We start from the raw sequence: 12,878 nt of genomic DNA, 5'->3' as shown, positions 1-12,878 counted from the left end.
GGCAGCAGCACATCCCTGCCTTACTGACAGCTGTATATAGGGCCTAATTCATACCTGATCCCTGCTGTGCATATTCACACAACAGGAGATCAGGTCTGAAGTGCGTGTGTGCTGGTGCCGCAGTGCACCGGCACATGCCAGAGATGCGATCAGCATCTCTGCCCAGTGAGCGCCTCTGCCTGATTGACAGGCATAGGCGGTCACTGGGCAGGAGGAGTCGGGCCAGCGGCGTTGTGCCGCCATTTTGGGGGCACAGTCCGGACAACGCAGACATGACCGGACCGTATGGGGGCGGGCCGTGACGGCTGCGTGACCCGGACAGCAGCGGGCCTTATTTACTAAAATCTCAGATAAATTTTATGGCATTTATGTGCAGTCTAGTTTGCACAGTTGATAGAGTGTTGATCTTGCACTATCAATGTAAGCCTCACATAGGTTTGATACACATGTAAGTTTGTTTTTATTTTACTACATTGTGGTTTGTGGCTCTATACCATGTAATGCATGTCTTTTAACAGTAGTCAAGTCTTCCAATGTGCTTGTTAGTGAAACCCAATAGATAGCTTTATTTTATTTTGTTTCTTCAAATATTGAAAGCATATGTCTTATAACTTTTTTTTTTTAAATATATATATATATATACATTTTTATTATAAGATTTTCAATGACACAAAACCATCCAAGTTGCAGATTATGGATTGTGAAGGACAAATCAACCATATAAACAATTTAAGCAATTTAAATTGCATGCAGGTAGTAGAATATCAAACTCCTTGGATGAGAGTTGGTCGTAATAAACTAGGATAGAAAAGAATACAGTAGAAAATAAGATTTTAAACCTATCGGTAAATCTTTTTCTCGTAGTCCGTAGAGGATGCTGGGGACTCCGTAAGGACCATGGGGATAGACGGGCTCCACAGGAGACATGGGCACTTTAAGAAAGACTTTAGTTCTGGGTGTGCACTGGCTCCTCCCTCTATGCCACAGTTAGAGAAACTGTGCCCAGAGGAGACGGACAGTATGAGGAAAGGATTTTGTTAATCCAGGGCAAGATTCATACCAGCCACACCAATCACACCGTATAACTTGTGATAAACTACCCAGTTATCAGTATGAAAAAACAACATAGCATCAGTGCAGGACCGATGCAACTATAACATAACCCTTATTGAAGCAATAACTATATACAAGTATTGCAGAAGTAGTCCGCACTTGGGACGGGCGCCCAGCATCCTCTACGGACTACGAGAAAAAGATTTACCGGTAGGTTTAAAATCTTATTTTCTCTAACGTCCTAGAGGATGCTGGGGACTCCGTAAGGACCATGGGGATTATACCAATGCTCCAAAACGGGCGGGAGAGTGTGGATGACTCTGCAGCACCGATTGAGCAAACATGAGTTCCTCCTCAGCCAGGGTATCAAACTTATAGTATTTTGCAAAGGTGTTTGAACCCGACCAAGTAGCAGCTTGACACAGCTGTAGTGCCGAGACCCCTCGGGCAGCCGCCCAAGAAGAGCCCACTTTCCTCGTGGAATGGGCCTTGACCGATTTCAGTAACTGCAATCCAGCCATAGAATGCGCTTGCTGAATCGTGTTACAAATCCGGCGAGCAATAGCCTGCTTTGAAGCAGGGGCACCAATCTTGTTGGTTGCATACAGGACAAACAGCGCTTCAGTTTTCCTGACTCTAGCCGTCCTGGCCACGTAAATTTTCAAAGCCCTGACCACATCAAGTAACTCGGAATCCTCCAAGTCACGCGTAGCCACAGGCACCACAATAGGTTGGTTCATATGAAAAGATGAGACCACTTTTGGTAGGAATTGAGGACGGGTCCGCAATTCCGCTCTATCCACATGGAATACCAAATATGGGCTTTTATGTGACAAAGCCGCTAATTCCGACACTCGCCTAGCCGAAGCCAAGGTTAATAACATGACCACCTTCCACGTGAGATAATTTAACTCCACTGTTTTAAGTGGTTCAAACCAGTGTGATTTTAGAAAACTTAACACCACGTTAAGGTCCCAAGGTGCCACCGGAGGCACAAAAGGAGGCTGAATATGCAGCACTCCTTTTACAAAAGTCTGAACTTCTGGAGGAGAAGCCAATTCTTTTTGAAAGAAAATGGATAAGGCCGAAATCTGGACCTTAATAGAGCCTAATTGTAGGCCCAAATTCACTCCAGTTTGTAGGAAGTGAAGGAAACGGCCCAGATGGAATTCTTCCGTAGGAGCATTCCTGGCCTCACACCAAGAAACATAATTTCGCCATATACGGTGTAATGTTTTAACGTTACATCCTTCCTAGCCTTTATCAGCGTAGGGATGACCTCAACCGGAATGCTAGGATCCGGCATTCAACCGCCATGCCGTCAAACGCAGCCGCGGTAAGTCTTGGAACAGACAGGGCCCCTGATGCAACAGGTCCTGTCTTAGAGGGAGAAGCCACAGATCTTCTGTGAGCATTTCCTGCAGATCCGGATACCAGGTCCTCCGTGGACAATGAGGATTGTTCTCACTTTTCTTTGTCTTATTATCCTCAACACCTTTGGTATGAGAGGAAGAGGAGGAAATACATAGACCGACCGGAACACCCACGGTGTCACTAGGGCGTCTACAGCTACTGCCTGAGGGTCTCTTGACCTTGCGCAATACCTCTGTAGCTTTTTGTTGAGCCGGGACGGCATCATGTCTATCTGTGGCAGTTCCCACCGACTTGTAATCTGTGCAAAGACTTCCTGATGAAGTCCCCACTCTCCCGGATGTAGGTCGTGTCTGCTGAGGAAGTCTGCTTCCTAGTTGTCCACTCCCGGAATGAACACTGCTGACAGTGCGCTTGCGTGATTCTCCACCCAGCGAAGAATTCTGGTGGCTTGTGCCATCGCCACTCTGCTCCTTGTGCCGCCTTGGCAGTTTACATGAGCCACTGCGGTGACGTTGTCTGACTGGATCAGAACCAGTTGGTCGCAAAGTAAGGTCTCCGCTTGACGTAGGGCATTGTATATGTTGATGTGAAGACAAGTCTCTTGACTTGACCAAAGACCTTGGAAATTTCTTCCCTGTGTGACTGCTCCCCAACCTTGGAGGCTTGCGTCTGTGGTCACCAGGATCCAGCCCTGAATGCTGAATCTGCGTCCCTCGAGAAGGTGAGCACTCTGCAGCCACCACAGGAGTGATACCCTGACCCTGGGGGACAGGGTGATCAACCAATGCATCTGTAAATGTGACCCGGACCACTTGTCCAGTAGGTCCCATTGGAAAGTCCTCGCATGGAACCTGCCGAATGGAATGGCCTCGTATGATGCCACCATCTTTCCCAGGACTCGAGTGCAGTGATGCACTGACACAAGTTTTGGTTTCAATAGGTTCCTGACAAGAGTCATGAGTTCCTGGGCCTTTTCTATCAGGAGATAAACCCTCTTCTGGTCCGTGTCCAGAATCATGCCCAAGAAAGACAGACGAGTAGTAGGAATCAACTGCGACTTCGGGATATTGAGAATCCAGCCGTGTTGCTGTAACACTTTCAGTGAAAGTTGTCACAACTGAGGGCCTGAGCTGACGGGAGGCAGCCTCAGTTGTAGGGGCTGAGATGTACCGGAACCTGGGAGGTTGTATCAGACCCCTGGACATGTAAGTAACATGAATAATAACTGCCCGAAGGCGTGACCACGACAACTTGGATAAAAGTCAATGATGTTTATTATGACAACTCCGCAACACAGCAGCAGTAAAAGAAAACATAAAAGTCAGCAAAGAATAAATACAGTTCCTGGGTACTACAGGGTGGCAGGAGCCACAGGGCACTGGTAGTGTGAGATAGTTCTTATAATCTTCTAGATGGAAAGTCCTTACCAGGCCCGACTGTAGCAATGGAGATAACCCAGGATTGTACCAGCTGGTGTTCCAGGAAAAGCTGGGTTGCTGAAGATAAAACGGCTGCTGTGGATACTGGCTGGAACCAGACTGTTGTTAGCACGGAGTGGATACTGGCTGGAACCAGTTAAATAATAAATGAAGCTTGAGAGCGATGCAATATGAATGAAATGTAGAACTTGAGAGCGGAGAAATAATAATACCGGTGGAGAGTGGTAAAGTGTAGAAAGGACACCGGCCCTTTAAGAGAAGCTGTACTCTGCTGGAAGCTGGGCTGGAAGCAGGTAATGTTGTAGCTGGAAACAGATGAATCCACAATGGATCGGAGAGTCAGGCTACACCGCAGGTGGAATGCTGGTGCGGGTCTCTATGGTGGAAGTCTTGAGACAGGAGCTGGAACCTGGAAGACAATCACAGGAGAGAGACAAACAGGAACTAGGTTTGACAACCAAAGCACTGACGCCTTCCTTGCTCAGGCACAGTGTATTTATACCTGCAGCAAGGAAGGGATTGGCTAGGCAATTATGCAGATTAACAATACTGACAACAGATTGGAGTAAATGATCAGCTGACAGAATCCAAGATGGCTGCGCCCATGCAGACACTTGGAGGGAAGTTTGGTTTGTAATCCATGTAGTAATGAAAACAGTAATGGCGGCGCCGGCCACTGGAGACAGGAGGCGCCAGGCTGACAGATGCACATCCAACCACGTGGACACAGCGGAGGCCGCGGCTGACGTAATCGCCACTCAGACACTCTGCATGCAGAAGTTCAGGGATGGCGGCGGAGGCCGCGGGAGACGCCATGCCAGGTGTAATATGGCGTTTACTGTGACAGCGTCCCAGAGTGACAGGAGAGGATACAGGAATGTACACATCAGGATAACAGATGGGATCCGGTCCTGGAGCGCTGAGCCAGCCTTAGGAGGCATCGGATGGGTAAGAAATGGCGTCCAGATACCCGGATCGTGACAGCACCCCCCCCTTTAGGAGTGGCCCCAGGACACTTCTTTGGCTTTTGAGGAAACTTGGAATGGAATCTCCGGACCAAGGCAGGAGCATGGACATCAGAAGCATTGGTCCATGAACGTTCCTCAGGACCATAACCCTTCCAGTCAATAAGATATTGTAGTTGACCGTAACGGTGACGTGAGTCCAGGATCTTGGCCACTTCATACTCAACGCCTCATTGAGTTTGGACTTTCGGAGTTGGAGGAAGTGAGGAATGAAACCGATTCAAGATCAGCGGTTTCAACAGGGAAACATGGAATGTCCTGGGTATTTTTAAGAAGGAAGGCAACTGGAGTCTGTAAGCAACAGGATTGATGACTTGTTCAATCTTGAAAGGACCGATATAGCGAGGTGCAAACTTCATACTGGGAACTCTTAACCTCAAATTCTTCGTGGATAACCATACCCGAACACCCACCTTGAGAGCAGGAACTGCTCGACGCTTCTTATCCGCAAACTTCTTGTACCTGAATGATGCCTTGAGCAGAGCTGATCGTACGCTCTTCCAGATATTGGCAAACTGATGCAAGGTGATATCCACTGCGGGAACAGAAGTTGCTGGAAGCGGTTGGAACTCAGGGACTTTAGGGTGGAATCCAAAGTTAGTGAAGAATGGGGTTGAAGCAGATGAAGAATGATACTGGTTGTTATGACAGAACTCGGCCCAGGGAAGTAATTGAACCCAGTCATCTTGAGAGGAGGACACATAGATGCGGAGGAAGGCCTCCAAGTCCTGATTCACACTCTCGGTTTGACCATTGGTCTGAGGATGGTAAGCCGTGGAAAACTTTAGCTTGACTTGAAGGACTTGACATAAACTTCGCCAGAATTTGGCTGTGAATTGAACTCCTCGATCTGAGATAATTTCTTCAGGAAGACCGTGGAGTCGGAAGATCTCTTGTATGAATACTTGAGCCAACTTGGAAGCTGACGGAAGACCGGTGAGAGGAATGAAATGTGCCATCTTGGTGAACCGGTCAACTACCACCCAGATGGTATTGAACTTGTTGCACATGGGTAAATCTGTAATAAAATCCATCGACAAATGGGTCCAAGGTCGACGGGGAACAGATAGTGGAACCAGTTGCCCCGCAGGCGACTGGCGGGATACCTTATGTTGAGCACACTTTGGGCAAGATGCAATAAACTCCAAGACGTCCTTTTTCAGAGTTGGCCACCAATAGGACCTAGAGATAAACTCCAGGGTTTTTTGGATACCTGTATGTCCGGCAAAACGGAAAGCATGGGCCCAATGCATGAGCTTCTTCCTTAGCATCGGTTTCACAAAACTTTTCCCTGATGGGGGCGTAGAGTCCATCCCTACCGTGGAGAATGCCAACGGATTTATAATAGGATGCTTGTCTGAAGACTCTGACTCATTTTCTTGCTCCCATGAGCGGGAAAGGGCATCGGCCTTGCGATTCTGAGAGCCCGGACAGAACTGGAGTTTAAAGTCGAACCTGGAAAAGAAAAGTGCCCATCTGGCCTGACGAGGGTTGAGACATTGTGCGCCTTTCAGATATAAAAGGTTCTTGTGGTCTGTAAGTATGGTGATTGAATGAGAAGCTCCCTCCAACAGATACCTCCACTCTTCTAGAGCGAGCTTGATGGCTAGCAACTCCTGGTCGCCAATGGCATAGTTGCGCTCAGCTGGGGAGAACTTCCGGGAGAAGAAACTGCAAGGGTGTAAATGGCCATCTTTAGCCCTCTGAGATAACACCGCTCCTACTCCAACGGAGGAGGCATCCACCTCTAAGATGAAAGGAGAGTCGATGTCAGGCTGTTTCAGAACAGGCGCAGAGATGAACCTTTGTTTTAAAAGATGAAATGCTTGCATGGCTTCTTTAGACCACTTGGACGGGTTAGCACCCTTCTTAGTGAAAGCAGTAATAGGCGCCACAATGGTGGAAAAGTCTCGTATAAACTTTCGGTAATAGTTGGCGAACCCCAAGAACCTCTGGACCCCTTTGAGGGTTAAGGGTATCGGCCAATTTTGGATTGCTTGTAGTTTCTCAGGATCCATCTCTAGTCCGGAACCGGACACAATGTAACCTAGAAACGGAATGGACTTGACTTCAAAGACGCATTTCTTTAATTTGCAATAGAGATGATTGACACGGAGACGGGACAGAACCTCTTTAACCCAAAAACGATGTTCCTCTAAATCGTTGGCAAAAATGAGGATATCGTCTAGATAGACCACGACATGATGGTATAGAATGTCTCTGAAGATCTCATTGACAAAATGCTGGAAGACGGCTGGAGCATTGCTCAATCCGAAGGGCATGACGAGGTACTCATAATGTCCGTCACGGGTGTTAAAGGCGGTCTTCCACTCGTCACCCTCACGGATCCGGATGAGATTGTATGCACCTCTCAAGTCCAGCTTTGTAAAGATGGTAGCTCCGCTAACTCTGTCAAAGAGCTCAGTAATCAGGGGTAAAGGATAACGGTTCTTGATGGTAATGTCGTTCAAACCTCTGTAGTCGATGCACGGCCGCAGACCACCATCTTTCTTTTTTACAAAAAAGAAGCCTGCGCCGGCTGGGGAAGAAGAAGGTCGAATGAACCCCTTTGCTAGGTTCTCTTTAATGTATTCCTCCATAGAATGCGTCTCAGGCAGAGACAACGGATAAGTTCGGCCTCGAGGTGGAACCTTCCCTGGAACGAGATCAATCGGGCAGTCCCATTCTCTATGAGGAGGAAGGATATCAGCAGAAGCTTTACTGAACACATCCGTGAAATCTTGATATGGAGGAGGTGGAACATCAGACGACCTGGGGGAGGAAGAACAGACAGGCAATACTTTAAACAAACATGTCTCAGCACAGGAGGAACCCCATGCCAGGATTTGCGTAGTCGTCCAATCAATTGTAGGATTGTGAAGACGGAGCCATGGAAGGCCCAGGACCACAGGATGTGTGGCTCTTGGAATCACTAAAAAAGAAATAAGTTCGGAATGAAGAACTCCCACTCTCAGACGAACTGGTAGAGTCCTTAAAGAAATAACTGCATCAAAAATTTTGCTGCCATCCACGGCAGTTAAAGAAATGGACGAAGGAAGTCTCTCGGTGGGTAGAGACCACCGTTTAACATAGGCTTCAGTAATAAAGTTCCCAGCTGCTCCGGAATCCAGGAGGGCAATGACGTTCCGATAACGTTGAGCAACTTGAAGCGAGACTGGGAGATTACAATCTTGAGGAGATGGAGAGGAGATCATTACTCCTAGCCGGCCCTCTCCTTGGCGAGCTAGGGTTTGGAGTTTTCCCGGACATTCGGGACAGGCATTAATGGTGTGAGACGGAGCTGCACAATAAAGACAGAGAGACTCGGAGAGACGTCTTCGGCGCTCAGCAGGCGTTAAACGGGAACGGCCAATTTGCATGGGCTCATCTTTAGTTGGTGACAGTTGACGAGGAGGAGGAGCAGAAGATTTTAGAGCAGATGATCTTCCACGCTCAGTTGCTCTCTCTTTGAAACGTAAATCAACTTTCGTGCAGAGTGAGATTAGCTTATCTAACTTAGAGGGTAAGTCTCTGGTAGCTAACTCATCTTTAATACGCTCAGATAAGCCATGCCAGAATGCAGCATACAGGGCCTCGTCGTTCCATGCCAGTTCGGATGCCAGGATCTGGAACTGTATCAGATATTGTCCTACAGTACGTGACCCCTGGCGTAAACGGGGAATCTCGGATGAAGCTGAGGTTACCCGGCCTGGCTCGTCGAAGATGCGCCTGAATGTTGACACGAAGGCAGTGTAGGAAGATAGCAGGGTGTCGGACCTCTCCCATAACGGTGATGCCCAATCAAGGGCTGAGCCACTGAGAAGAGAAATAATGTAGGCAATTTTTGTACGGTCACTGGGAAAATTGCCAGGTTGTAGCTCAAACTGAATCTCACACTGGTTGAGAAATCCCCTGCAGAATCTTGGAGATCCGTCAAATTTTGCTGGCGTTGGAAGATGAAGACGTGGAGCAGAAATGGGTAAGGTGGGTGGGGTTATAGCTGGAGTCACTGTGGTTGACGCACCAGACGCGCCTGATCCACGGAGAGTTGTCTGAATCCCATCCAGCCGAGTAGAGAAATCCTGGAGACAGCGGATGATGTGGCCCTGTGCAGCCTCCTGATGTTCTAGTCGGGCTGCCAGTTCTTGCATCGGCCTGGCCGCTTGATCCTGGTCTCCGGCTGGATTCATTAGGTCAGTGCTTACTGTCACAACTGAGGGCCTGAGCTGACGGGAGGCAGCCTCAGTTGTAGGGGCTGAGATGTACCGGAACCTGGGAGGTTGTATCAGACCCCTGGACATGTAAGTAACATGAATAATAACTGCCCGAAGGCGTGACCACGACAACTTGGATAAAAGTCAATGATGTTTATTATGACAACTCCGCAACACAGCAGCAGTAAAAGAAAACATAAAAGTCAGCAAAGAATAAATACAGTTCCTGGGTACTACAGGGTGGCAGGAGCCACAGGGCACTGGTAGTGTGAGATAGTTCTTATAATCTTCTAGATGGAAAGTCCTTACCAGGCCCGACTGTAGCAATGGAGATAACCCAGGATTGTACCAGCTGGTGTTCCAGGAAAAGCTGGGTTGCTGAAGATAAAACGGCTGCTGTGGATACTGGCTGGAACCAGACTGTTGTTAGCACGGAGTGGATACTGGCTGGAACCAGTTAAATAATAAATGAAGCTTGAGAGCGATGCAATATGAATGAAATGTAGAACTTGAGAGCGGAGAAATAATAATACCGGTGGAGAGTGGTAAAGTGTAGAAAAGACACCGGCCCTTTAAGAGAAGCTGTACTCTGCTGGAAGCTGGGCTGGAAGCAGGTAATGTTGTAGCTGGAAACAGATGAATCCACAATGGATCGGAGAGTCAGGCTACACCGCAGGTGGAATGCTGGTGCGGGTCTCTATGGTGGAAGTCTTGAGACAGGAGCTGGAACCTGGAAGACAATCACAGGAGAGAGACAAACAGGAACTAGGTTTGACAACCAAAGTACTGACGCCTTCCTTGCTCAGGCACAGTGTATTTATACCTGCAGCAAGGAAGGGATTGGCTAGGCAATTATGCAGATTAACAATACTGACAACAGATTGGAGTAAATGATCAGCTGACAGAATCCAAGATGGCTGCGCCCATGCAGACACTTGGAGAGAAGTTTGGTTTGTAATCCATGTGGTAATGAAAACAGTAATGGTGGCGCCGGCCACTGGAGACAGGAGGCGCCAGGCTGACAGATGCACATCCAACCACGCGGACACAGCGGAGGCCGCGGCTGACGTAATCGCCACTCAGACACTCTGCATGCAGAAGTTCAGGGATGGCGGCGGAGGCCGCGGGAGACGCCATGCCAGGTGTAATATGGCGTTTACTGTGACAGCGTCCCAGAGTGACAGGAGAGGATACAGGAATGTACACATCAGGATAACAGATGGGATCCGGTCCTGGAGCGCTGAGCCAGCCTTAGGAGGCATCGGATGGGTAAGAAATGGCGTCCAGATACCCGGATCGTGACAAAAGTGATACGCTGTTCAGCAACTGCTCTCTTGATCTCGCTTTTATGAGATCGCCCAAGTACGGGATAATTGTGACACCTTGCTTGCACAGGAGCACCATCATTTCCGCCATTACCTTGGTGAAAATTCTCAGGGCCATGGAGAGACCAAACATCAACGTCTGAAATTGGCAATGACAGTCCTGTACCGCAAATCTGAGGTACGCCTGATGAGGTGGATAAATGGGGACATGAAGGTATGCATCCTGTACACAAATGCGGACAACAGGTGTCAAGCCGTGTGTTGCCTTTGTCAAGCTGTAATAAGTAGGGATAAGGACGTTAACCACCGCGGAACATCCTCCCTTATACGACACCTGCAGCGCATTCATCATAAGTCAGTGACAAGTTCAAAAACTTTGGATGACAGCGGAAGCAGTCCACTGACCACTAAATCCCTTCCTCTTGTAACCAAGCTCCTGCAAACCACACCACCAACTCCCTCAGTGTCAATTTCCTCCTTAGACAGGAGAGCCAATAGTCCTGCAGGCCATGTCACTGGCAAGTCTGACGAGTCCTCTCCTGCCTGGGATTCCTCCGATGCATCCTTGAGTGTAACGCCTACTGCTGCTGGCGCTGCTGTTGTTGCTGCTGGGAGTCGATCGTCATCCCAGAGGGGAAGTCGGAAGACCACTTGTACTACTTCCAGTAAGCAATTGACTGTCCAACAGTCCTTTGCGAGGAAGATGAAATATCACAGCAGTCATCCTGCTGCAAAGCGGATAACTCAGGTCTTGTCAGCCTGGGTGGTGAGAAACGTGGTTCCGGTATCCATCGTTAATTTACAGGCAACTAGAGACTTGATTGAGGTACTGTGTCCCCGGTACCAAATACCCTCTAGGTTCCATTTCTCTAGGCAGGCGATACCGAAAATGTACACAGACCTCAGAAAAAGAGTCACCAGTGTCCTAAAAAATGCAGTTGTACCCAATGTCCACTTGTCTGTGGTTAAGTGGAGCAGGGCAGACTCAGGACTATATGACTGTGACAGCCCACTGGGTAGATGTATTGCCCCCCGCAGCAAGAACAGCAGCGGCGGCACCAGTAGCAGCATCTCGCAATTGCCAACTCGTTCCTAGGCAGGCTACGCTTTGTATCACCGCTTTCCATAAGAGGCACACAGCTGACAACCTCTTACGGAAACTGAGGAACATCATCGCAGAATGGCTTACCCCAATTGGACTCTCCTGGGGATTTGTGACATCGGACAACGCCACCAATATTGTGCGTGCATTACATCTGGGCAAATTCCAGCACGTCCCATGTTTTGCACATACATTTAATTTGGTGGTGCAGAATTATTTAAAAAACAACAGGGGCGTGCAAGAGATGCTGTCGGTGGCCCGAAGAATTGCGGGCCACTTTCTGCCTTCAGCCACCGCATGTCGAAGACTGGAGCACCACCAAACATTCCTGAACCTGTCCTGCCATCATCTGAAGCAAGAGGTGGTAACGAGGTGGAATTCAACCCTCTATATGCTTCAGAGGATGGAGGAGCAGCAAAAGGCCATTCAAGCCTATACATCTGCCCACGAAATAGGCAAAGGAGGGGGAATGCACCTGACTCAAGCGCAGTGGAGAATGATTTCAACGTTGTGCAAGGTTCTGCAACCCTTTGAACTTGCCACACGTGAAGTCAGTTCAGACACTGCCAGCCTGAGTCAGGTCATTCCCCTCATCAGGCTTTTGCAGAAGAAGCTGGAGACATTGAAGGAGGAGCTAAAACAGAGCGATTCCACTAGGCATGTGGGACTTGTGGATGGAGCCCTTAATTCGCTTAACCAGGATTCAATCTGTTGAAATCAGAGCACTACATTTTGGCCACCGTGCTCGATCCTAGATTTAAAACCTACATTGTATCTCTCTTTCCGGCAGACACAAGTCTGCAGAGGTTCAAAGACCTGCTGGTGAGAAAATTGTCAAGTCAAGCGGAACGTGACCCGTCAACAGCTCCTCCTTCACATTCTCCCGCAACTGGGGGTGCGAGGAAAAGGCTAAGAATTCCGAGCCCACCCGCTGGCGGTGATGCAGGGCAGTCTGGAGTGAGTGCTGACATCTGGTCCGGACTGAAGGACCTGGCAACGATTACTGACATGTCGTCTACTGTCACTGCATATGATTCTGTCACCTTTGAAAGAATGGTGGAGAATTTTATGAGTGACCGCATCCAGGTAGGCACGTCAGTATGTATACTGGCAGGAAAAAGAGGCAATTTGGAGGCCCTTGCACAAACTGGCTTTATTCTACCTAAGTTGCCCTCCCTCCAGTGTGTACTCCAAAAGAGTGTTTAGTGCAGCCGCTCACCTTGTCAGCAATCGGCGTACGAGGTTACTTCCAGAAAATGTGGAGAAGATGATGATCATCAAAATGAATTATAATCAATTCCTCCGTGGAGACATTCACCAGCAATTGCCTCCAGAAAGTACACAGG

Source organism: Pseudophryne corroboree, chromosome 3 (genome assembly GCF_028390025.1).
Source record: "Pseudophryne corroboree isolate aPseCor3 chromosome 3, aPseCor3.hap2, whole genome shotgun sequence".
Lineage (NCBI taxonomy): Eukaryota > Metazoa > Chordata > Amphibia > Anura > Myobatrachidae > Pseudophryne > Pseudophryne corroboree.
This window is presented reverse-complemented; position numbering follows the sequence as displayed.